Source organism: Bombus affinis, chromosome 5 (assembly GCF_024516045.1).
Source record: "Bombus affinis isolate iyBomAffi1 chromosome 5, iyBomAffi1.2, whole genome shotgun sequence".
In the NCBI taxonomy this organism is placed as follows: domain Eukaryota; kingdom Metazoa; phylum Arthropoda; class Insecta; order Hymenoptera; family Apidae; genus Bombus; species Bombus affinis.
In genome coordinates this window covers 14368118-14395665 of record NC_066348.1, presented here as the reverse complement: position 1 = coordinate 14395665, position 27548 = coordinate 14368118, and the positions used below count along the sequence as shown (strand labels likewise).

The following is a 27548-nucleotide window of genomic DNA, read 5'->3' as shown; positions in this document are numbered from 1 at the left end:
AGTTCGTTGGGTCTTGTGGTTATTGCGTGCGAAACGAGGAGAAACAGGAAAAGCCCTGACTGGGGTGAGTCGATGTCCGAACCCCGACAGCGATTTGCAGACGTGTAATTAGGTAAAAAGTTGAAACAGTGTTCTTGTGTGGAAATTTCGGGTTTGTAGGAAAGTGCTCGACTTTCTATAGAATTTGCTAGTTGATTATTTACAGATTAACTTTCTACGAGCACGCTGTCAATTTTTACGTCACTCGATAAATATTTATTTCACCTATTAAATATTATAAGGAGCATTTTAGCTTTCCTTATTTTTCTGTAAACGTTTTAAGTATTAATTATAATCTGTTATAAATACACATCTAATCAGATAAAAGATTGACAATCAATCTATTCTAGCGGTGAAATTTACGATCTACGAAGGGATGCTTGGGCCCTTTTTTTTTTAAATTTGAAAGAGGATTTCAGTATTTAGGGTCGTTGGTCTATGAAATTACCTGAAATAACGTTGTCCGGAATTAACTGAGACTTTACCTTTCGACGTTCGATATTTGATCATCTACCTTGGGATTCGATTTTAATCCACGTGTTCGTCGAATTTATTCTCTTCCATTGTGACGATCGGCGACGATATATATATATAATGGTATTATACTATTATATATATAATGATATATATAACGATATATATACTATTACAAACACAAAAGGGGTTGAAAATTAATCAATTCTTCTATTCTTTGAGTTAAGAATTAATCAATTCCTTTATTCTACGAGAAATTTATTCTGAAGAAATTAATTATGCAGTGTGAAAGCTAAACTTGCGGAAATTAAACACTAAAGGCTCTAAAGTTAATTTTGAAAAATTTCCTAAAATTCTCAAGTTAAAATGTTTTGTAGTTCTAGAATTTTAGATGATCAAAATTCTAGATTCCTATATGCAACATAACTATCAAACTTCTGGAATTCTAGACATTTCTAGTTCTTGTACAGATTTCACATTCGTATAATAAAAATTAAAAGATATTTTCCATAGATTTTGCTACGATAGAAAGTGACAAAACTTATTGATTTTTTGCTGGTGCGTGCAGGGATGAATTATCGGCAGCGACGTGGATAAAGCAGGAAAGTCAGTGACCGATCGAGGTTGGTCAAGTCGGGCAGTGTAGGAGATGAACGTAGATGGGACTGGCTAACGTTAAGGCGCTTTCCAATTCGATGCATCGCCATGGAAAACGAGCGAACACACATGGGCACGGTATTGACGTATCGCTGACGCTATAGTGACGCAATAGCAGCCATGATACCAAAGTACTGTGACGTAATAGTATCGACGAACGTTGTGAATTCGTATTCATTGTATTTTCTTAGAGAAAGAAAGCTTGTTTTCATGTAACTTCGTTTAAAAATCTAGAGATCTTTCTGATAGGGCTGAATAAGCTGTTTGGTCAGTGTTGAGACATTATGCTAATCTTAAGATTACTTTTAACTGCGTCGCATCGACGAAAGATAATGTAATGTTTCTATGTACGTCGCGTTTCCATTGACGAGGTAAATACAAGGAAAACACAGGCAAATGTTACCTAGAGTTTAATAGCTAGCGTGAAGACACGCCTTTTTTTTTAATGTTCGTTTCCTCGTGAAACTGTTCACAGTCAATGAGTAATCACAAAGGATCACGAACGATCAAGAACTTTGTTGTAATGCTTAGTTGTTTTGCTTTTTTTCATGTCTAATCAGTGATAGCAGCTACAAAATTTAGATAACTATCTAGTTGAGAATTCATGCTTCTAATTGGCTATGTCGTTAGAAGCATTCGATTTTCAGAGCATCGAACAACCCTGTTTCTAAATAATTAATTCATTAGCTATAACTTATTCCTAGGTACTCGATATTCATGTACATAACTACAAAATCCCTGAACCTAAAGTCTAAACATTAAAGTATCCGTGTTATCCAGCAGTACAATAACAGCCAAACTGTTAACACCGCAAGGCTGCAAAACCGCTGAGATATCAAGTTGAGAAGTTCTAAATATCGTTTCGTATTCCGTCGGTTTCACACTAGGAGGAGTGATCTAACATACGAAGTATCGCAGCGTAGCGTAACGTTGAAACGTAGCTCGCTCTCTTCACGGTGCTGCTTGTTCCTGACATAATGAAACCGTTCCACATCCGTAGTCGCGCTATTCACGCGCTGAAATCTCGTTCGTATCCCGACTCTCACGACACTTACGGCACGCGAATTAAATAACCTACGAGTCGAATAATTACGGAAAATGAGCGTTCGCTGAATTTAAAAAGATTTTCCTAATTAATATTACACGAATTTGACGAATTCTCGACGACAGTAATTTTCTGGTTATTCGTTTGGCAACGATCTGAACGGTTAAATCATTCAGTGTTTGCGTCGATTATTATTCGCCACTTCGATTGTTGCTAAGTCTACTATGTTACGTAATTCCGACGCTATTAACAAGTGAAACGGTAGGTAGAACTTGTATGTACAAGTCTCGAACGTAATTCGATAAAAAGAAAAAGGAAATTGCACATTTTCAAATACTCGTCGCGTTTCATTCGAGTCGATACATACCGGCAATAGCACAATTATCGCTCTACCTAGATAATGCTAATAGTTTGCCAAGCATTCGCTGTTTTAAATATTCAATTACCAGAGAGTCTGGTTGAAAGCATCGAGGCAAAAAGCATTAATTAGCCGCCATCGTTCGTCTAACAGGGACGCGGGACAAAAAGGAAAATGTTAAAAATGATTGCCAGTCACATCTCTAATTAGCAATAAAATGAAACAGCGTAACGATCTCGTCCAAACGTCTCATGTATCCTGTTCGATTCAATGTACCCTCGCGGATCAAGGCTTTATCGTGGTCAGATTTAATTGCTGAAACAGGGTGTAACTTACAAGTCACCGGTCCCATTAAACGGCTCGTTAAATGGAAATTCAGCGCGTGCTTGTAATGCTAATTTATTAATGCCGTTTGGGTCGCGAAACGACCAGCTTACGCGGAAAGAGAAATTTATTCAGCTCGCGAGGACGTTGCTCGTCCGACTATCGTCCGGCAAACGGCACATGCAAATTCACCCGTTTGCTGATTCGCAGACCAGTGAAGATGGCAGCAATGGAAGGACCAGTAAAATACGATGATGTTGATCGTGGTCAATAACGTGGCAAAACAGATACGCTGTTTACGAAGGGATGAAAACGAATCGACGTTAAATTTTCGCTCATTTCAGATTTTTCTATGATCGGACTAATATCCTTAACGATATTTCATAAACCAGTTACCAGAGGCAACAAATCCTTTCGTTTATGAAAGAATATTATAAAGCAGACTATTGTTCTCTGCGACATAGAATTGTAATATTTTGTGATTTTAAAAAATTAGATAAATTTACAGACAGGAATTTCTTCTCTCGTTCCCTTGTTGGTGGTTAGTGTTGATTTAAGGGAAATAGAATTCAAATACACTAACTTCTCAAACTCTGTACATCTGGTTACCAAATGTTTCTTAAATTACAATACAACCCATTCCTTCGTCCCAAACTACAACCCTCGCTTTGTTAAATTTGTCTTTTCAAAGTCGGATCAAACATCGAGTCAACAATTACCAAATTCATCGAACCAAAATTACGAAACAACACACGCTTTTCCTAACTTAGAAGCCTTTCTTCGATTTAAACCTCGCATCTCGGATAAAAAAGCTTCGACCCTGCGCGTGAAATTGCAGATAGGCTAATTGTTGCACCCCAAAACGATACTCCTGAGACACTAAACGACCCAGCAGCGTTAAGCATCAGAGTTTCGACACGGTACCCTTGCTTCCGATGTTTTGACGCTAGCAAAGCGACCGGCACGCCAAGAATAAACCTGGAATCAATAGCGGACGAGTCGACAGGGGGTGGAGGAGAAAAAGGGACAGAGGGTGGAGACACAAGGGGGATCCGGATAGAACGCGCATCATAGCGAGATACCTAAACCGCTTATTGTCTGAGCCGCTTAATCCTTGGACGAAAATGAACGCGCAATTATAAGCGCAATACGGCTACGGAAAGTGCACGATAAGCAAAGGACGCGGGCGTCCCATATCCATGCGATTCAAGATTCAGACGTCTTTCGCGAATAATTTATCAAGTGTTCAAGAGAATTATTTTAATATGTATCTTCCTTAAACGCACGTAAAACAGAAAATTTGTGTGTTTGAATTAATCGTTAGCTTAATTGATCTTTAAATGGTCGTGTCATAATATTTAATTTAAAAAAAAACTAGAGAGAGAGAGAGAATTATTTCTGACATTTATGAGGTCCTGAAGATGTCCAGAGTTCAGAATTGAAGTTTTATTAATAGATGACGAATATTTTATGTACTCGTGCCGCCTATGAATGAAATATTCCAATGAAGGAAGATATCAGACTGTGACTGTGCAGATATTGCATGAATTTTTCAACAACGAAAATGAACATTTTAACAGCCATGAATAATACTTGATAGACTAGATAGACGTAATTACTATTCCATATCCTACTAATTACAATTTCCAGGTACCTGAATTTCCGAATACCCAAACACACACTAAGGAATACGATGTATGTAGGTCGTTAGGTGTCGACCTATGGACCCGAATTTCTGAAAAATTCAAAATTCGATAGTTTCCGCGATATCTAAATTCCTGGACACCTGGACATTCCGAGGGGAACCTCATAATATTCGTCAATATTCCTTGCACCTAGATTCCAAGATACGCGCGTGTTCGAATAACTAAATGCCAAGACTACGAGTACCTACATACCGAAGACACATGTACGCATCAAATATCACATGCAGATACATGTTTGTCCAGGTCTCTGACTACCTACCTGTCCATGTACAATATGTACATCGAGAATGGTATATCAACACCGAACAGCTTCGGTATTCAAGCATTCAGCCACGCGGAATCTACATACTAAGTGTCTCCATATTGTAGGAGGGTATTTTCCAAATCTTCGGTAAAGACGTGGATTAGGGTTAAGTTTGGATTTCACATCATCCCTCTTTTGCCATGTTACGAAATCCGACTCGAATGTCAACGGCTAAAAATAACGTACACTGCCTTTTATGCAACGGATTAGATGAATAATGAAACTGAATAATAAAACCGAATAATCACAGTTAGAGAATTAACAACAGCATTAAGAATGACCGTCTCGTTTGAAACTTCGATAATAGGGCCATACGCTCGATGCTGTGATAATCCAATTTAATTGCGCAAATTTAAATGCCGTATGTAAATGCTTATGACGCGCTGCACTTGTCTAGACGAGTTTCTAAATCAGATTTAGACTATGAACGGACTTTTCGAATTCAGAGTTGAACCGAAAGTTCTCATCTAAATATTTGACAATTTGATGATTCTATTGTTAAAAATGAATATTAATATTTCTTATCACTGGACGCTGCTACAACAATGTATCGTAACGTAATGCGAAGAATACTATTATTATAATATAAAAATATCACTACATGCGTGGAAATATAGAAATATATCGATGATATATCTCAGAATATAGCTATAATCCTAAATAACGAATTGCCTATAATGAATTCTGTGTTCCATTTTTTACGCTTCAAGCTGACGTCTCAATAACGAAGCTTCTTAATTCTTTAAAATTAACATTCAATCTATTCAAACGAGTTGGCTACCGTGAGATATCAAATGGAGCAGCGGAAAAGCGATTACTCAAGGGACATTAAGGCATTAAGGGATCGAATAACGTTATATCATCGGCAGGAAAGACGATTTCAGTGTGACGACATCGGAAAAAATGCTGGACGTGTCCATCCGGTTAGAATAGGTGTGATTCTTCTGGACCGGTGCAATCGTCGTCGACCGAGTTATCGGGAATTTCTCCGACATTTATTAGACAGCGAAATAAATTACAGTCGTTGCTCGAATCCGGCTTAACGATTGCAACGAGCAGCAATTTCGTCATATTACTCGATACGAGCCACGATTTCGTCTGCAACGTTTCTCGCTTGTCGATTGTGGGAACGACGCCTTATCTTCGCTTCTCAAACGAATCGAAGCTGTTATTTAATGATCACTGTAGTTGATGCGTTTGAATGCTTTCAACTGTATGGACGTTTTGCAATTTGATTTGTTCAATTCGATGTGATATGCTTGTCGAACTCTGACTCTCTCTTGAAGAATACTAGCAACATGTGTACAGTTTATTTCAAAAGATAATGAAATTGTTAACGTATTAATTCGTTCATTTTATTTAGCATGTATTCCTTTGATATAATAATAACGATAGAAATGATCAACGAATAAATGAATAGATTTCTGGTGATTTGTCTTTGAAGTCGTCTCGAGCATCGTACAAAGAGGGAAATGAATTTTATCAGAAATTTAAGAAATAATAATCCCTTCCTGATTTTAATAATTCTCCGAGGACATTAAATTGAGGACACTTAATAGTGCTCTAGGGAAGCGTACCATGAAAATAAGTAGAAGAAGAATGTAGGTTGGAAAATATAACTTTATTAACACACCATTTACCTCAAGCTACTTTAAACCAGCTATTAAATATTCTTAGTCTTTGCATGTCAGAAAATGACCATAAAATATAAATTACAAGTGCCATTATCTTAACAGTAGCTAAAAACAGAAGCAATTATGGAATGCGACACTTTATTATAACGTTCGAAGATTAATACTGATTGGGTGACTGTACAAGAAAAAGTGGAACTACGACTTTAAAGAAATCTTAAAGAATCTATACCACAATATTATCTCGTCCTTTTCGTTTCGATAGACATCCTTCGAATATCGTACGCTTCGAATATCATTGCTAACGAAGAATATCGAAGAGCAACTATTTCCTAACGATAAAATCAATCCCTCAGAAGTTTTTAAATCTATTTCAATCTTATTATACAACAAGCTAAAGCCCCACACACAACGCCATACAACCACCAATGACTATAATCACTTCAATTTGTCGCAGTTTTTACTATCGCGCGAGAACACGCAGAAAATGAAGAATAACACGTACCGCGGCGAGATCGAAACAGGGAGGAAGAAAAAAAGGAAGCGAAATGGAATTTAGACCGCGGCGGTGCAATTCGGGCAATTTGTTTCCGCGAGGCGCAGCGATTCGAGCCGTTTCCATTCTCGTCTCCCTTTCTTCCCTTTATCCCTGGCTTCCTCCTTCTCTTCTTCCTCCTCCATTCTTCTCTGCCCCCGCTTGCCAAGTTAAATACTCTAATTCGTATTAATGGATGGCTTGCTGCCAGTGGAACGTTTCTAAAGGGGCTCTTCCCAAGCCGCTAGCCAGAATGGACACGTTCACAGAGTACGTTCACACCAATTGACCAGACTTTAACCATCGACTACGTGGGATCTTTGCCTCTTCTGCGCTATGGGGGAGATATCCTCGATTTAACGTGGCCCTTCCAACCAGAATGGTGTTTCAACCTCTCCAAGCTAGGCTCCAGGGACTCTAGAAAATTGTATTTAACGCCAGAGAACCACCGGCTGTGATCGATACTCTCCGGAATGACTGAAAGCGTACGGAATAGAGTGACCGCAAACGCGAGAACTTGGATTTTCGGGACAATGGGCCGCTGATGGGTTAAGCGAACTTGGTACTTTTGGGCTGATCAGTGACTCGGTTAATGGAAGGTTAAAGAGTTCTTCTTAGAAGATTTTGGAACGAAGAGTAAATAGAAGTGTTGAGAATATATTTATATTAGAAACGAAGATGTTGAAAAACTAAGTAAAAATCAGGCACCACAGATTCCCTAAGCAATTAACACAACACCCAATTTCATCTCTAATACATCTATAATACTCTAAACTAACACTAATCACAGGACGAGCCAATTACAACGGTCCACACTTTAAACGATTAACTGAATCAATTAAACATCTCGAAGCATCATCCTAGTAACATGTCAATGTTTTCTACGTAACCGGACGTGATTAAGGCCCTGGAATATGTTCAAACAAATTCAAGCAAATTCTAACACGAACACAAATCCAAACGTATTCAAACGAGTCGAAGCCGTATAACGTCGTCAACGGTTAGGATATATTATTGAAAGGACGTTTTGTGAAACGGCGAGCAATTGACCGGGCAATTTTGCAATCTTCCCTCCATTAGCCGCGCGTCGCTAGCCCCTTTTCCGCCATCTGCTCGCGCGGCCATTGCGTTCGAGGAACTGGAACGCACGAAGCTGTTCGAATCGCACCTCCAACCATTGGCTTTGTCTATGCGTGGGCATATCCAGCAAGCGACTCGACGCTGCTTGACGACGAGTGAATTCAGCATGGGTCGCGTGTATTTCTCTTCTGGAACGTGACTTTATTTCTGTCTGAGAGAAGCCCGCCTCCTGGCCCACGCCGAACCGTGATCGTCATTCCGATTCGACGATTCGCTTTTGAATACCACTTACGACGGTTCTTGTTACATAGAAAAGATAGCTTGACTCACGCTTTTCAGATACGACGCGAGAGAAGACGGTCTGTGAAATGGGGGCTTTGAACAAATTGCACGTGACGATGTACGTTTCGGATAGTTGAGAGAACGAAATACGCGACTTCTGGATTCTGAATCGATGGAATTTTTCTTTTCGACAAGTCCTCGGAAGCATCGGAGCTCGCGTTTTTCTGCAAATTATTATAACTATGGGATCGTTCAAGTTGATACGCGAATAATCCGTATTTGACCTGAATCGTTTCATATCAATTTTTCGTTCTCTTCGCAGTTACTGAAAACACACGTGTTTCTGACTAAATCAACGTTGACTTGTGTCGACACGCATAAACATCGCATACATGTATTCGTTTGTTTTCACTATACAACACGGGTTATTATTATCTGTATATAATAAAATTATCTATAAATACCACAAATTACTATTTCCATTATTAGAACATCTGCGATAGACTGTTTCTATTAACAAGACATATTAGTCCACGGTATACAGAAATCTGTATCGAAGTGAAGAAATTATCTCTGAATGAAGAGACCAAAGTGAACATTGTAGCAGAAGTAGGTACACCATGAGAAAATAGGTTTAAGTGGTGAAAAACAATTTCAATGGCGTGTTTCACTCTCGATCGTGTTATCGCGCGTATGTTTCAGCATTCGGCACGTCGCGTCGCGTCGGTGCTTGCCTTTCCTATTCTACTGTCTAACCAAGACGGCCGACTATTTCCAATGGAACACGGGAACGTCTGTTGATAACCGTGGCGTGCGTATCCGTCAATGAAACGCGTATCGTATATTTATGAGGCCACATATCCATCCCTCTCGTGGCTCTCGAGTCGCGTTCGTTTCCTCGCGACAACGCTCGAAATAACTCGCATTAATCATTCTTACGTGTTCACAGAGAAGTTTCTTCCTACCGTTGGCCACGACGACGTGCACTCTTCTCGTATTTATGTTACGCCCTCCCGCAAGGAGTCAGAGTCGAGGAGGTCCGTCTTATTTTCGCGCCTAAAGGCGAACTCGTGCCGAGTTTATGCAGAAATAGAAACAATGTAATATAGCTAGGAAGATTTATGAATACGAACTGGCGACGGGAATGTGGCTGTATAGAAGCAATAAAAGCGGGATTTTCGAAAGGAGAGTTATGGAAATTTCTATTGAATAATGCTTCAGATATTTGCATATTCTCGTTGAAAAGTATTCTAATCTGTGGAATTCGGTTTCAATAAGATGGCTTTAAGAAAGTGGGCTATGTATCTAGAAAATCTGATTAAATGAATTGCTCGAAGTAGATATAGAGCTAGGAAATTTTTCCTTCGTGCTGTTTGTCTCTGTTATTCGGTAGAGCGCAGCGTTGGTAGAGTTTTCAATTTTAAAAGACGAGGATTATTTATTGCGACGTGACCGATCAGCATTTTGTGTTACTGTAATAAGACGTTTATTGCTTTTGTATGTTTGTATCGAAATCGTAACCGATAACGCGAGAGAATTTTCTACGTTTCTCAATTTTTGAAGCAAGAAAAATGTAACGATAGTCTCGTTGAAATCCTGAAACGCGAGCTACGAGAAAGAAAGGAATTATTTCGACTCACTTCGCGCGTTAATATTATTTTGCAGCAGAAAGAATCGCAAATTCTCAGAGAAACTCTACTTAATCAAAATCAACGACATGATTGATTTTCACCCCTTCTTGCCTTTTCTCTCATTCTCTTACACCAATCGAAGAATTTTCACACAGTTCATTCGCGATTCTACGCTTTAGCCTTCGTCCTCTTTATTGATTCTCAATTTTCTCTTTCTACGTCTACTTTGCTCATTAACTTCACCGTTATATCTTTTTTCTTCTTCTTCGACATTTCATCTTGCGAGGCTTTCTTCCCACGATCATTAGTACATCTTGTTCGTCGTAAGCGTCTCTAAAACCGCTTCTGTACCATAGACGGTGGTATCGATTCGCAAGCATGCCGCGAGATCGACGCGCGCTTTCATCGAGGGCGCGACCGGAAATGAGGCCTGTATCTCCGCGAACGAAACTGAGGCGGCGACAGGAAATTGAAAAATTTCGAACGCCGTCGAAGACGCGCGATAAAATCGTCTTCGAGTCTTCGTTCTTCTATTTCTCTATCTTCTTTAAGAACATTTTTCTACGTTTTTCTCTTATTAATAAAGATTATGTAGTAACAATGTATTTTTATTAAGATATAAGAGAGACGAAAATGGAAAATTTAATAGTCGTAAAATCTAATTTGCGTTTGCGAGGCAGAGAAGAGAGAGAGAGAGAGTTTTATCATTTTATTTGAATATCGCGTCTGTATGAATTAATATTCCGGATATACAATTACAATACTATCGTTGAATTTATCATGCAGCGTCGAAATTGTGTGAAATAAAATCTGCAATGATTCGTCAACAAATATTACGAACATCAGATTTAAAGGATTTATAAATGTCAATTGGAAGAGATGGATCATCGACTTATCATCCGAATGGCCAATACTTGCAAATTAATGATTTACATGTAGCATACAGAAATCTCTAGATTTTCTCAGACAACATCCAAATAAATTATTTCGATGTTAGTAAAATCTTAAACTTTGCTCCCAATAACAATTTCTCATCATCCATCGACAATTGGATTAGCTAACAAGTAAACTTCCCTTAAACGTTTTCAACTGCTTAAAAAGTATGGCAAGCTTCTATACAAATCTTTTGAAAAACGAAAAAAAAAAAAAAGGAAGAAAGAATATTATTCTTCCAACAATTATTCGTAAATATGTAACAATTGGCGATTGCATCAAACAATTCGTATGTATTTTAGTAAATATCGTTGTCGAAATTGTCATTTGTTTGCGAATTTGACCTGTGAGTCAGTCTCAATGAATCAGAGATAATTTTCGAGCGTCTTGCAAACACTTTGTGCAAGCACTCGTTGACCTGAACGCGTTTAATCTTACGGTTCAGAGACACAGGGTGCCTCGTTTCCTGTGATAGATGTTGCAGGAAGCTCGTAGTATTTTTGGAGAGGGTCATTCGTAGTAATTGCACAACCGAAATCTACCATTTCGCGACATTGCTCGTGAATTTCAATTTTATGATCCATCGACAAAAAACGTATTCTCTCGTCTTAACGATTAAACAACAGCAAAATTTTCTATCAATTAATCGCGTAATCTCAACAGAGAAGAATCGAAGATTCGATAAAAGATTCGAATAAAACATTAATTAAATTCTGACTGGAGTAAAAAAAAGAAATATTACAAATTGCGTCCTGTTCTGCAAATGTTAAACGATCCACGAGTCGAAATGAAAAAACACGGGTCTATGTAACAACAAATAAAAAAAAAAGAAGAAAAACAACTGGGGAACAGGGAGCCTTTTTACACAAGTCGATCCTTTATTTCATTCCCGTTCGATTTTCACCGGTATACGGATTCGATCAGCGACGCACGACCTCCATTCCGATTAAACGAACGTCCAGCCAGAACTTTTAATTACTTGTTTGCGTTATCCAAGCCTCGATGCGCGTCAGATCGAACAACCGGCATCCGAGTCCTGCAATTTTCGCTCGGTCTCCGAACCTTTTCACCTTTCATCCTCTTCGAATCTTCCCTTTCTTACTTCGACCATCCTCTTGGCTCGTTAATGAGAAAACTTTGACAGAAGTAACCGAATGTTACCCAGGCTGGAATAATAAACACGCGAACACTAGTTTCTGGGAATTTATCTCTAGTTCGATATCCACTCGGCTTTGCATTGTACTTGGTTCACTGATAACCGATAGACGTTATCAATCGGAGGAACGAGTGCCCTTTGTGGAAGGAAATTTAAGAATCGAAGATAGAATTCACTCTGTGAGTGGATTATTCATCTCTTTCGCCCTTTTATCTCGCAGTTTTCCATCTTGGAAAATGCGCGATGACAAAATTGGTAGGACGATCGAATCGCGTTGAACAGCGGATCGGAATGCAGGTATTTGCAGCTATATCGATAATGAGAGTGATGTATTAACAGGAGATTTTTTAAATGACTCTGATGGATTATGACGTGTTCGATATTAGCTGTGATATTGTTCCAATTAAATTCATAGTGTTTTCGTGATTTCGTGTATTTAAATAATTATTAATTTGACACCCGAAATATCGTTCCTGTCAATTTGTAGCGTAACTTTCGAGAAGTCACGAAGAAGCACGTATCTTAAATTTACGACGAAGTTTCGAAATTTGTTATTCCCAACGAACTCGATAAATTATTCGAATTCAAAATTCAAGTTGTCGCTGGGTTCTTGAAACTACATGAAAAACTAATACCTTGGGAATTTAAAGAATCTATAACGAAACTTTTATGAAATTCCTTCAAACAGAGAGAAAAATATTGTTCCGTTTCGTCGATCGGAATGCAAATATTCTTCAAAAAACTCGTATCTCTGATTAAACAAAAATTACAAGTGTATCTTGTAATTACACGTCGTTGAACGTTGGGCAAGGATTGCCAACATTTTTGACGAAGTAACCAAGCGAAAATCAATATGAAATTACTAGCTGCGCGAAACGTAATGGCGAAAAGAAAAGTAATACATAATCGCTAACAGCTAACTTATACTCGAAAATAGTGGACGATAATTCTGAGTCGCGGGTTAGTGACCGGGCAACCAGCCGATCGTACAATTTCCGTGCGACCTGTATCCAGTTGAAGAATTATTACATGTTTTACCGCGGAGCAACGCGGGCAACCGTGAAGCCAGTTCCTTGTAAGTTTCTCTCGCGATTTTGTCTGATCCCGAAGGATTTCTTCTCTTTACGGTGGCGGAGCCATCGAACGATGTGTCGAACTAAACCTTTCAAAGTTCCAGAACGCTTGAAGAAATTGCAACTGTACGTAACACATGATCGAGATGGAAGAAAAGTTTGATTATGTGTCGAGAAGCGATGAGTAAATGCAATGCGAGATGTTGCAAGATGGTGCTTTGAAGAATTGGTAAGAGATAGTATTGGGTTGGCAACTAAGTGATTGCGGAATTTGTCAATACCACCTAATGATAAATTCCGCAATCACTTAGTTGCCAACCCAATATCAACTTGTTTCTATTTATGGACCAGGTATTTTACGCGTTTAATTTTCTATGCAACTGATGGAATGTTGGTTCGCGCGAAAAAGGCTTCGAAAATAATCGAGATGGAAGAAAAGTTTGATTATGTGTCGAGAGGCGATGAGTAAATGCAATGCGATATGTTGCAAGCTGGTGCTTTGAAGAATTGGTAAGAGATAGTAGTGGGTTGGCAACTAAGTGATTGCAGAATTTGTCAATACCACCTAATTACAAAATCCGCAATCACTTAGTTGCCAACCCAATATCAACTTGTTTCTATTTATGGACCAGGTATTTTACGCGTTTAATTTTCTATGCAACTGATGGAATGTTGGTTCGCGCGAAAAAGGCTTCGAAAATTTATCTTTGAAAGTACAATAATACTGATGTGATATTTCGATGAAACGTACGAGAGATGTTTACTTCTTAAAAGTAGACCAAGTCGAAAATAGAAGGTTTTCCTCGGAACAGCAAAGTAATTCATGATTTCGACAGAAGATTATTACCGATCCCAGTTCCTAAACCTCTCTTCAATCTACTTATTACAGACACTTTAATCTCCATCGTTCATCACCAAGTTATTAAATGGCTCTTACGATTCTTAATGTTTCCTGCTTCGAGAACACGGAAACCCACGTGCGTGTTTGTGTGGCTCGCAGTTTTATAACCTAACCTGAACCAGTAAAAAGAATGTCTAACTCGTGCAAGGCTCGCGAACAAATATCGTACGACTCGATTTCACGGATGGCGAGTCTCGATCGAGAAGAGACTAACTGGTTCGTTCGTTAACGTAATAAGAAGAATAATTTTTATCTCGAACATCTATGTTTGGTTAGATTTTCAGTACACGCACGAAAAGAATGTCTTAACATATGTTTGAACATTATATTACAAACATTAAGATTATATTTATAACTTTCGATAGAATTTGATAGATAAATCTAGAGTCTAACGATGCGAACTGTTCGACATAGGATACATTGCTCGCAAACACCATTAGTTTTTGCATATCAAACGATATTCGATTTGATTTTCCGATTTAACCAACGAACGGAAGAACCAAACATCTTCTTTGAAATAGGAGATCGCGAGGATGACGTGTCCTTCTCTCGCAATGTGTTGCTTGTCGATTAATAGACCAGCCAGAGCTGAATGTTAATTTGCGTGTCTGGTACATGGTAGAAGCATAGAAAAAGGAAAAGAGAAATAAAAAAGGGAATAACCGATAACAGGAGGAAACCTGATTGCTGGGAAAGTGCAACGAAGCGCGCCAGGTATGATAATAAAGACCAGCCTGGTTCGAGTCGGTCCGGCGATTTTCATACTATTTTTAGAAGGTGTGTACGTTCACGTATCACTAGGATGAATGAAACATGCACACGTTCGAGCGCACCGCTGCAAGTTATTCATCGGCGTTCTCTATGTATCGAGATTCCTTTTACTCTGTGTTTCTCTTGTAAGACAAACGAGTTTCCATTTTTCCGAGTTTTAGTTTATTCATTAGAAAAGATTCGCTTCCTAAACGATTAGGAATCGTCATTTTTTGAAATTTCACATCGTATCAAGATTAAGAATCTTGTTCTTTTTTCAATTGTAAATTTCAGTTTTAAAATCAGTATAGTATACTATACTGATACTATACTATATTATACTACTATATAATAGTATAGTAAAATCAGTATACGCAAGTCCGTATGAGTATTAGGTTGTCCGAAAAGTTTCTTTCGTTTCATAAGGTGATAATAGATAAACAATAATTTCTGTTTTATATTATTTTATTGGATTAAGTATGATCCATTTCGTTCTATTTCTATTATTATGTTCGTGCATAATTCGATAAACTAATATAAAACAAAAAACATTGTGTGTCTATTATTTCCTTATAAAACGAAAGAAACTTCTCGAACAATCTAATATAAATACAGAACGTGTTAGAGTTTTATTTTATTTTAATATCTACGGATGAAAATTGCTACCTTTTTCGATTCAATAATCTTGTAATTAAATTACCTCAACATAAACATAATTCACGAACCTCGATAGAATTGATTGGATTTGAGAGATAGGAAACTGGTGATTGCGTTGTAGCTGTACAATTAGATTCAACGAAAATTGTCTTCGCTTGGGAACGCGATATCTCGCGAGAAACGATCGGTTCGATTGGGATCGCTAAACGACGCATCGCGTGTCGCACGACACCCGGTATATACCGACTCTCGAAGGGGTAGCGCGTGTGCAGGGTACGCGTGTGCAGGGTACGCGTGTTAATTCACAACGAACATGCGACGCGAAGACGAAGAAACTCTACTGTGCGTGAGGATTACAAAAAGCTCTCTTTGCGCGGGAAAACATTTCCCGCTTCATCTTTCCAATTTCTATCAATTATACATTATATCGATATTAAACACGAAACAATTTATCATTTAATGCGTTAAAAATATTATCACTCTTGTTACACTGTGTAGCTTTAATAAACTCTATTTTTTAAACGATTTGTTGATATAAAATTTATCAATAGAGATACGTTATCTTTCTCGCTAGGATTTATGCCTTTCGTTTCTGAACGAATAAATAATTTAGAATATTCGATACATTTAAAATCTATAGCATAGAATTTACATTCTAATTATAATATATATATATTTCATATTTATAATTTAGAGAATCTATAGAACGGGTATTTTGTAACTCATAATTTATAAATTGCGTTCTAAACCAGAATAATGAAGAAGACGATGTCAAAGGAAATAACACGGCAAAGCAATCAGTAGCGACGGAATCGAGTGACGAATTAACAACGCTGTGCGTTAATTGCCTACGCCGTCAGTGGCCCGTGAAATCGTTTTTGTTAGGGAAAACGAAACCTCGAAGGAACAAGACTTCGCGCGCCTGCAATTAACAACTTTTTCAATGAAACTACCGAGCCCTCTCGCGGGCCAACGCAATGCGACCGTTTAAAAATTCCCTGTTTCCTCAAAGATGACGCTGCTCTGTATTTCATTGCACGTGATCAACGTTCTCCTTTTGCCAAGTTAACAATTAATTTTCATTACATTCTTAACTCCGGACGCTGGTTCTGCGTCAAGTTAAGTTTCCTGTACTCGTATGAAATGTAAATTCTGAAACTTCGAAATTCGAATACTTAGGATAAGGAAGAAAAATGTTGTTACAGGCGAATCATGTTCGTAAATCATTCTTTGGTCTGCGTATTAATTTCCTGAGATTTCACGACGCTGAAATATTTTGTCATAATTTTGGATGAAAATGCAAAGTTCATTTATAAATATCAATGACCGCAACGCGCAGCGTAATTCTGCTGGCTCGTTGACACGCCCTTGCCAACAGATTTATCATTTTCTCGCACTTACAGTCGAGAAATGAACACGTATTTATCTTCGTAATCCTTGTTTTTTTCTTTTTTTTTTTTCTAATCTCGTTGGTAATAATTTACAAACGAACGCGAATCTTACGAATACGAAATCTGACAGAAATGGGCAATGAATAAAAGTTTGTGCTATCGATCAGTCGATTCTTGCAATCGCGTAGAAAATGTGACGTTAGAATTTCGAAAATCTATAAGGAAACCTATCTACGAGAAAATTTCGACGACCTGTTTTAAAGTAAGAAAATAATTTACAAGAAGATAATGAAAAATTTCGCATTTTATCAAAAGTGATAAAAGTGACTCTCGAGTACAAATATTTCTCACGGAATTTCCGCGAAATATAAAAGAAACGCACAAAGGGGAAACACGTTGAAAAACAGGAGAAACTGGGTGTCAAAGGCGAAAACGCTTAATTAAGGCGTCGTTCGAGCGCCTCACCCCTGTTCGCTTCGAAACGATTTTTAAACCACCTCGTTACCCTTTCTTCTTCCCTTTTTTTTTTCGCGTTCGAGAAACCGGAGGTGGTCGATCCACGACGAGAAAAAAGAAGGTTCTCGCGAGTAGACTCGCGAGAGAACGCTTTTACCCCCGGTGGAAAATAAAAAATGCTTGCCTGGAGGGACAATACAACCCCCATGACATGCTGCGAACGCGCACGACCCTCTTTTACCGTAACAAGAGGCTTAGCTAACGAGCCGAGGGTTCGGGGGTCCCTTTTTACCCAACACACCGACCACTTCTCTATATTTTGTACAGTAGAGTCGTTGCATTCCATTAACGAAAGATTTACGCAAGCAGCTTCTTCCCGATTATTGTTCGATTTGGAGAAAATTACTTAGGGGAAAATTATTTAGGGGAAAATTATTTAGGGAAGATTACTGGAGCGCAGGGAGCATTAAATTAGTCTCGAACGTAGCTGGATTTGAGAATCGAGAGAAATGATCGCTGAATCTTTGAGTAAGGGGAAATTTTATTGCATGTGTGTGTCTTTTGTCGTGTTGGACCTACGAAAGTGGATATTTTGTTATACATTGATTGTAGGGATCATTATCGTTGCTCTGTAGTGAATAAATCAGGATTACGATGGGAAATAATTGAATTCTTATATATAGCGTGTTTAATTTCTTCAAATATAGTTGAAAATTGTTAAAATAATTGTAAAAGTGAATAGAGCAAAGAAGGTATATCGCTTACTGAGCTAACTAACAGTATTCTGTAGCAAATAAATTAAAATTCTAATGAAGAGTAACTTGATCTATGCACCGCGTAAACAATTTTTTCAATTAACCTTGGAATCTGTTATAAGTAATAAAAGTATAGGGTATTTACATATACATGCATATGTATATTAAGAGAAGTATATTTGCTGAGCGGATCAGTGTTGTGGTTTTATGACGAAAAAATTACAATATCGAGTAATGTAACCATTACGTCGCGTAATTAATGCTTTCAAAACTGAATGTTCTTTAGTCTTTGAAAAAAAATTCCTTGTCTCGAACATTAATGAGAGGAACGTTTCTTTCTAGTGTCTTTATAAAACAAGCGTAATTCATTAAAACTCACGACCGGTTTTATCAATAACAAATATAGTTATCGTCTAGCTAGTTAATGATCTGTTGGAGTGCAGCGTCGCGTGCTCTTAATATCGAGCGCGAAAAAATTTATTTTTCCAATCAGTTTCGAACAGCAGCAATTTTATCGGAAAAAAAGATGAAATTCTTTAGCCTTGAATATTCTTCAAATTTCTTATATTATGAGCAGCTACTTGGATAGATCATTATCGACCCTGGAATTAACGAAAGAACAAAATTTAACGATGCATGAATTGTAATTCCAACTGTCTTAACTTCACTTTGGCAGGAATATTTTTCAACGAAAAAATAAATATTTCATAAAAATAGGACTGTGCGATAGAAATAAATGCAAGCACAGACGACAAGGATGAGAACCACTGCACGTTGTTGAATACATTATCGTTCGCGTGTAAAGGCGCCTACCCCCCCCCCCTTCTGAAAATGGACCCTTTTCGAATCCTCCCCTTGCTCCTGTTCGCTAAGGGGTACCGTTTTGTTGCGCAGAGTGTATGCAGCTTGCTGCATCATGAGAAAGATTCGCTGCGTCCAAAGTAAAAGGTGAATAAATATCACGCATCGCTCTACAACGCCCTTTACTACCACTATTCCAATTGATATTCATGTATCAGTTTAATTCAGTTATATCCGAATGTTATTTTTTTCACAATTCCGTTTCAGAATAACATTTTCCTTTTTCAGCGAATCGCTTGTTGTTTTAACTATCCAAATAGAGGAGTTACGTGAAATATAAACAACGGTGCTACTGGACTGTATAGTAAAATTCGCGCCATCAAAAATCAATGATCGAATGAGAATCGTTTGAAAAGAATTTCACGAAAATCGAACTTCGAAATATAAACGCGCGTATATCTGACTGTTTGGTGGAAAAGTGGAATTTTATATCCAAGTAACAACATTCCAGGATGAGTTTATTTTCTTCGACCTAATGGAAATCACGAAATATTAGGTTGTCCGAAAAGTACCTTTCTTTTATAGACACGTCTTTGACAACGATGCATTTTTATACAAACATAAAACCTAATCTATCGAACGTTGTGATCTTTACTTTGATAGAACAAAATGGATCATAGGTAATTCGATAAAATAATATAAAACGGAAGATGTTGTGCATCCATTATTTCCTTATAAAACGAAAGAAACTTTTCGGACCACTTAATACATGTGACGATGTATTTAGCGAGAGAATTCCTGATATTGCTGTACACAAATTTTTCAAATCCTTGAATATTATTTAAACCAGACCAGCATATTGTTATTCATATATATATGTATTTGCCAGCAGTGGAAGGTAACGTTAGCCAGTGCTTGCACGCTATTAGAAACTCCCAAGCCCGAATGCTCACCCTGAACACGCCACTGATCCAAACTGAAATCGTTCACTCACGACACGCGGTGAATTATAAATCACGGTTGCCCGAGTGGTGCGAGCGGAGCGTCCATTCATCGAAAACCGGGATGGCGTTCACGCCTCGAATGTGAAATCGAAAACTGGGACGGCAGAAATTCGGGCCGTTCCTCCGCTATCAGAAAATCTCTGTCGCCCGAAGCGGAGAAACACTAGTGGGACAGCCTTCATGTACAATCCGTCGTTATATCGTTCCACAATTGACAAGCTATCGGCTCTTCAATTTACCTCGTGAAACGATCGCGCGATAGAAATCCATCAGGGAGATCCCACTGATGTAACCGGAGGAACAGATGCTTCTTCAATTTTTCTAGGAGCTTTCCCGAGATGAGAAGCTAACAAATAACTTCAATTTCTACACGTCTATCTATAGACACGCGAAGATGTCACGTTTTATTTATTTATCGAATAATTTATAGATTCTATGGCGATAATCTCGACGTGTCAATACCGCCGACAGGATTTTTGATTTCACTCGTTTTTCGATTGCTTTTAGTAGCTTTTTCTTTTGCAAAAGGTGTGTTTGCCGTGGCTTCTGTTTATTCGATAATTTATAAGCTGTAAAAAGATAGTATTGGAAAAATAATGTTCAAGCTGAATCTGGAAATTGAAATCTTGATATTTGTTGTCTTATGAGAACAAAGGGAGAATTATAAGAGAATTTCTCGTATTGCATAACAATCGAGAGTTAAATCCTCTCTTTATGGATTCATTTTTTAAATTCTCACTGAGACTTTTTCTGTAAGAGGAAAAATAGAGAGGATAAAACGAGAGGCGGGTGTTTTCCTAGGGGAATTATCGTTGCTTGAAAATTCATAAATCGAGACAACAAAAAGTGGTTTCCATGGACAAAAGAGGATTCCGGAGACGGTGTTATACATCTCGGATGGGAATATCGGTTATACCTGTAATTTTCCTAGCGAATAAGGTCCCGGGGCTGAGGCGAGAAAATTGCTTGCGAAAAGAATTTCGTTCTCGGTGACGATCCTCATCTAATTTCGTCGATGAGACGCGCGCCATTCTCCCTTACGCTCGCGCGAGGAATTCGATTTGCTCGCGCAGAAAGGGGAGACGAAACGAGAGAGAGAGAGAGAGAGAGTGAGTGAAAAAAAGAAAGAAGCACGAGAAGAAAGTATAAATAAGTAAGCATGCGAGAAACTCAAGAGAGAAAACCGATCTTCTCTTCCATATCAATCTCTGTGCATCGATTAGATTATCGAGTGCCGTGTTACTCGATCACATACTGAGAACTTGATTTTTTATGTAACTAGAATAATCTGTGCGTAGAAGATAAAATTAATCGCTGCCTACTCGATATAGATATAATTTCTTACGAATTTCAGCTTCGACGTTATAAGTGAACATTCTGAGGAACAATGCTAACGGGGAACGAGTATCGGATCGAACTTGATGATTCAAATTAAACACAGAATTTCTCGTATCTGTGTATCTGTGTGGAAACTAAAAGTCGACGATCTGATGAAGAATACTATAAAACAAGCATGCGTCAGAGCAGAATTAATGAATCACTATCGACAAACACCCTATTCAGCAGTCTCAATTCAAAACATTTAATCGACAAAAGCAAAGTCCATGTGAAAGTTCTCGTTACACGAAGTACGAACGTAGTTTGGAAACGAGATGCAACAAGATATGGAGTGGAAAGAAGGCCACAAATATCGTTTCATCGTCGTGATATCCCATCCCTATTCATAGAGAGACAATGGAACGCGAGGTTCAAACAGCTTAACATAATGATCAACGCTCGAACTACGCGACGCCGAATCGGTAAATCGCGTCTGAACGCCTTGAACTCCTTTAATCCGAGTAATTGGTCGAGATCTGGTTAATTGGATTGGGCGAGTTCGCGAAGCGTCGGAAATTTGCGAGATTCTTCTTGATTTGAGATGTTTGAGGATGTTGAAGGATGTTGAGCTTTTGTAATATCGTGATTCTTTTAGGAATTCCCAGGAATCAGGAAATTTTCCTCGGATCAAACATAATCGGCGTCCATTTATTTCAAACTGCTTGCAAGAATAAAATAAAATAAAAAAAGAGAATAAAACAGAATAAAAATAACAATAATATCGAGTGCAATTTTGATAGCGTACGTTTGATTGTTTTTATTGTTCAAAAGGACTCGTCGATTCCGAATCCGAGAAATTTTCTCTCAAACTATGTGGTTAACTTGGTAACGATCTATTACAATTTAATTTTTGTTAACAAAAAATCTGTATATAGATCATTTTGAAGAATCCTAAAATACCCGGTGTATCAAGGAAACGTGATCAAAGAAAGACCAAAATTACGATGAAGAATTAGCCTGGATATGTGTCAGCAGGTGTATAACGTCTCTGTGTGCGTATTGTGTTAGAGAGTGTAACGACAGCGGACGAACAATGCGTTAACAGGAATTAAGAGCACGGTGTTAACAAACTGTGCAATCGTTGGACGATATACACACGAGAATCGGAGATTACATATTTGTCGTAGCAAACAGCAGTGGAACAACGAGTTTCAGTGTTCAGAGAAAGGATCTACTAAAAGTTAGCCTAGGTAACCTCGGGATAGTCGCATCCGACAATGCATGACCTTTCCAGTCGCATTCCCCTCTTAAATATTTCAAGTACTCCGCTTATATCGATATGATATCTCGTCGAGTAAAATATACTGTCTGTTCCTAGACGATAACAACGTTTACAAAGTAGTATCGAGGCTAAAACCTCAGTCTCGCTGTCGTTGAACCGCTCAGCGTTACAAATTCCAACAATGTTAATCGCAATTTCTTTTCTAGTTGAATTTGTAATTTCATTATCATACATCTGGTTATCGTGTTGTGTTGCATAAACATTTGTCAAAATCTAGGTACAGAGCTACTCAATGAGACCGAATAACAGAGTTTCTTATTAATAAGCTACTTGAGTAGTAAAAAATGTGACAGCGTATTACACGATGTATTACATGATGAAAAGTGATTGCACTTCGAACGAGTACAAGTTTTCACGATAATCAGAATATTTCGATGAAGAGATGCTTCTAATGGAGTTGCATAGTCTTGTTAGTCAGATTGTTTGGATAAAAATTTGAAGAACTATTTTAGAAAAAAGAATTATTTCAATAAAATGCTTGAACATCGATGAAAAATAATTTTTCCAACACTAGACTTTCCTACGTCAAGGAGACATAACAGATAAATTTATTCAAGAAAAGATGAATCGGAAGAAATCTCACATTCGACTCTTCGTTGAATTTTGTTGAATTTCTCGAGCCTCGGCATCTTTAATTTATAAATTTACGTACAACAGGGTGGTTAACCAGACATTAAGAAATTAACTTAACACAGCCTTCGAAGTAGGGTACCTCTTTCATAGATAATTTTTTCTTCCCCGAAGCAAAGCTTAATGATTGCGTAGAGGTGGCGGTCACGAAGAAATTCTTGGACGTTCCTTTAGATAAGCGTGCAAAGTTAACGGGGTGTGAAGCTCGAGAGTCTTTTCTTTTCTTCCTTATTTTTTCTATTTTTCTTTTTTATTTTTTCTCTTTTTTTCTAGCTATACGAAACGAGTCATCCGTTCTAGAAAAGAAGCGAGTCTCGGATATTGAATTTCGTGCAGTGAATTTCATATCGGAGCAAAGGAAATTCCTTTACTATTTTTTGATTTGTAGTCGACCGTACGGTGAATATTAACGACGCATTAAAGGTTCCGTTAGCAGACTGGGTCATGCTTTTCAACCTGATAAACTCACTTTTCTCTACGAATCGCGCAAACTAATCTTAATTGCTGTGTATCATGTGAAAGAATATCGAACGATATTAACGATCTGTTAATTTGTTTTCCGATAATACGTAGTACACCGCATAATATATTATTACGTACGGTTGCTCACGGAAGTATTTGTACGTTCGTAGAAGATCGTTTATCGTGATCGTTGTTTCTTCATCGACGTCACAGAACCGTCAACTACGAAACGCACCTGTTATCCTTTTCATTACGTGTCAACCTCTAACCAACATTTTATTCTACCAAAAACCATCTACGTAAAACATCGAATAACGTATTATTTCGTATTATCAATCTCGCCTATCCTCTCTGGAAAATTCGCATTTCGTCCATCCAAAAGCTGATTTATCCTACGTCCTACATCACCTATTATCCGTAACACATATCCGCCATTAAACATTCTAAATCTCTCTAGGAAGATCTAAAATCCCGAAAAAAGCATGCAATCTTTCTCTCTCGCAAGAGAGAAGAAGCATCCATGACCTTTGCGCGTGGCTCGTCCTTCGATTATTTCGGCGATGCGATGGTCCGCGTCGGCGTCGTACGTTTTCTACGCGGACAATAAATGGAACGTGGCTTTCGAGGCTGGTTTTCGCAGGTCCGCTAGTAGGGAGCTGTTTCTACGAGGGGATCTCGTCGCAAGAGAGGAAGAAGGGACGAACACACACACAGACACACATACATACACAGAGAAGAGAAAGAGAAAGAGGCAGAGAATTTTGGCATGATGCCATGGTTGCTACAAAGGCTTGCTCTCTCGAGCGCGGAGCTACCGTGTGTTCCGGAGGGTTTCCAAAGGCAGGGTCCCGCCTCGATGCTCCTCAGCCTCTCTCTAGCCTTTAGTTCTGTCTTTCTCCCTGCTATGCCAACCTACCCAGTCGACCCTAACCTCCAAATCGGCCGGGTCTGGATATCCCTCCCTAGGCGCACGTCGGAACAAAAACCTGCGACTTAGAGGCTGCATGAGAAACGTGGCGAACCTCCTGGCCCTGGCTGGCGCGTGCGTGGCCCGATTCTTCGACACGCCAATGCGATTTTTCGGAGCCGGATCGTGGAATCAAACGCAGCCTGGAGCGGTTAAATTAACCGCTACGTAGGCAAACCCCGGGTCATTTGACGATTTTCGTAGCAAGTGAAATTTCGCCCGTAAATCTCTTGGGAACGAATTTTTATTTTTCGCGGAAAACCTTTTAAACGGATAACTTCAAAGCCGATTGTACGATGTAGTTAAAACTTCTGTAAGCATTGCAGAATTTCTACAGATTTTCCGAGAGCTTAGCTTAACTCTGAGTGGTAGCTGTGGTGTGTGTAATAATAGGGAAAATGACGAGAAAGGACGACGGAGTATACGATGTTACTTTAGAACGTAGTTTGAACGAAAACGATGATAACGTTATTCCATCTGGAAAGATGTAATTGTAGATTAGCGATTACTACTTGCAATGTTTGATCCGAGAGTTATTAAGATTGTCGAGCAGAGATTGCAGATAGGTATGGTCGGCTTGATATCATTTGTATGGTTTGAATTAGGGTACGCTGGCGAGATTGCTGGTATAGAGTTTGGAAGGTAGAACAAATGGAAACATCAGAACAACAAGTCGTTGTTCAAATTGCTCGATAAAATAGAGTCGTTTTATTACCTTGGACCGTGAAATTCTCGTATCTCTTTTGGACTCTATATGCATACGTAATCGCGTGTACGATAACGAACAGATTATCACCGCGACAGATTGTTCATGTTCTTAACAGTGTACCCAACTGTAAAGTTACATTGTTACATATTCCTAAACAAATTCTTTGATAACTATAGTCCGTATCGAGACGGGTATTTCGATGATCGAAGCGTAACCAGTTCCTTCGAATGCGCAACGAATTCTGCATTTCACGGCGCCAGGGAAAAAGGTGACCACTTTCCGGAGAATTTAATTAACATGGCATCGCGCGGCTGCCAATTTACGGACATGCACTCGACTGCATCATTAGCGGGCCACTTTCGACCAAAGGACGACAGATTTACGAGGTTCGTCGGCTGCGCCTACTCCATTACCTGGCCGTCGAAATCGCGGCACAACCCTCGGCCCTTTGATACGCGTGTAACAATCACGCTGGGCGGATCTTGCTCGCGCCTACAACTCGACCTGACCCCCTACGTTGATCGAACGTTCAAGCATTTACCCTCCGACAGTGAGTACGTAACTCGCTGATTGCTAATATAAAAGTCCTCCTCTACAAATTGCAACTTCCGGGAAATTTCAACGAAAGGCGGAGGAGGGCATTGTGATTTTCAAATTTAATAATTTAATAATAATTAAACTAGAGAAGGTTTTTCCATGTATTTATGGGAAATGTAAAAATGCAAAGATGCAGAGAATGATACGCGCGATATGCGCAAAAGTGTATAAAATATCCAAAGCAGAGCAACGGTTATAATTTTATAATAATTGAAACATTTATCTCGCATTCCATTACTTTTGCTTGCATTTGGGGGAAATTTAAAAGTACAAACACGAATAGAACGCGTACAATATGCAGAAATATAGAAAACTAATTAACAAATGAAATAAACTTCTATAAAAATTCTCTATTTCTTTATTTGTATTCAGAGAAATTTGTAATCTAGCGAGTAGAGTTTAAACTAATGGTTTAATAAATAGAATAACCAATAAAGTCTACACGAAACGGAAACTGCTTTTCTATTAAAAACAAAACTACACGTCTTACAGAAACGTCGATTACTATTTGATCGTCCAGTTTCACGAGGATTGTGCGCTTCAAAAGCATGTATGAAGCGGAATTAAAAGAGATTAAGTCTATGGATCGCCGTCGGTAGAATGAATGTAGAGGGAAGGGGTTGGCTAAAAATAAGTAGCCACGGTAATTAAATCTGTCGACTGAAAACTCGGAGAACGTAAATCTTCGCGCACTCGTAGTGTATTTCGCGACACAGTGCGCGGTTGCAGTTTTACGAGCTCGTATATACGTCTTAAGCCTGTGTAATCCGGGATCTTTGTTGGCGCATACGACGTGCTCCGTTGGGTGGAATTTCGAAAAAGACTCAACACGATGATGGAACACTGTGCGTATTTTCAATGGAAAGCAGCGGAAAGGAGCTGTTGTTGGAGACTCGGATGAGACCTTTACGACGAAATGAAGATTAAAAAGGCTGAACCAATGTTAAGAAAGTCTTGGAAGCTTAGAATGATTTTACGCGTTGAAATTATCAAAGTTGAGAGATTTCGGGACATCGCACCGTCGGTTTTAGTTCACAATATTAAAAATTTGCGGAGTTACGACGAAATTTATGACGATGATCTTGAATTCTTTATATTCCAAGTTTAATCTCAGCTGTGCTGATAGTAGAACTACCGAACTAAAATCTCGACTTTCTTCTTTTATACCTATTGAAGGTATACGGATGCTTGGCGAAATTAATATTAATTTCTATTACGATAGATTTCGATATTAGGATTTCATAAAGATATTAGGAAGACTTCGATCAAATATCGATCCTTATACTTTGAAATTAATATCCTTTTTCTCTTTTAGAGATACCTTCGATACAACAAATCTTTTATTCAGTTGGTGACATTTAATGTTACTCTTCCATTTATTATGATACGCGAATAGTAAGAGATAATATAAAAATTCAGACGACTAATTCAATTAAAATCTCAAATAGAGAGTGCAATTAGTTTGCAAGATCATAGAACGCCTAAGTTGATCAAAACTATCTAAAAAATAATACGCTCCAAAAAAACCTCTCTATTTTTCTATTTGTTGTTAGTCCTCGTAATTTCAACGATCTATTCAAT

The 27548-nt window shown here is 38.4% G+C and overlaps 1 protein-coding gene and 1 long non-coding RNA gene across 14 annotated transcripts in view; both read right to left on the bottom strand.

The window, feature by feature from the left end:
* The window catches only part of LOC126915945 (uncharacterized), a 350506-nt gene that overhangs the window by 113962 nt on the left and 208996 nt on the right, over positions 1-27548 (bottom strand). The window lies entirely within an intron of this gene.
* LOC126916051 (uncharacterized) overlaps positions 393-27548 on the bottom strand; it is a 73313-nt gene continuing 46157 nt past the window's right edge. Inside the window, exon 2 of the long non-coding RNA XR_007710408.1 lies at positions 393-27548. This exon is cut by the window's right edge and continues 19478 nt beyond it. This is a non-coding gene — a long non-coding RNA (uncharacterized LOC126916051).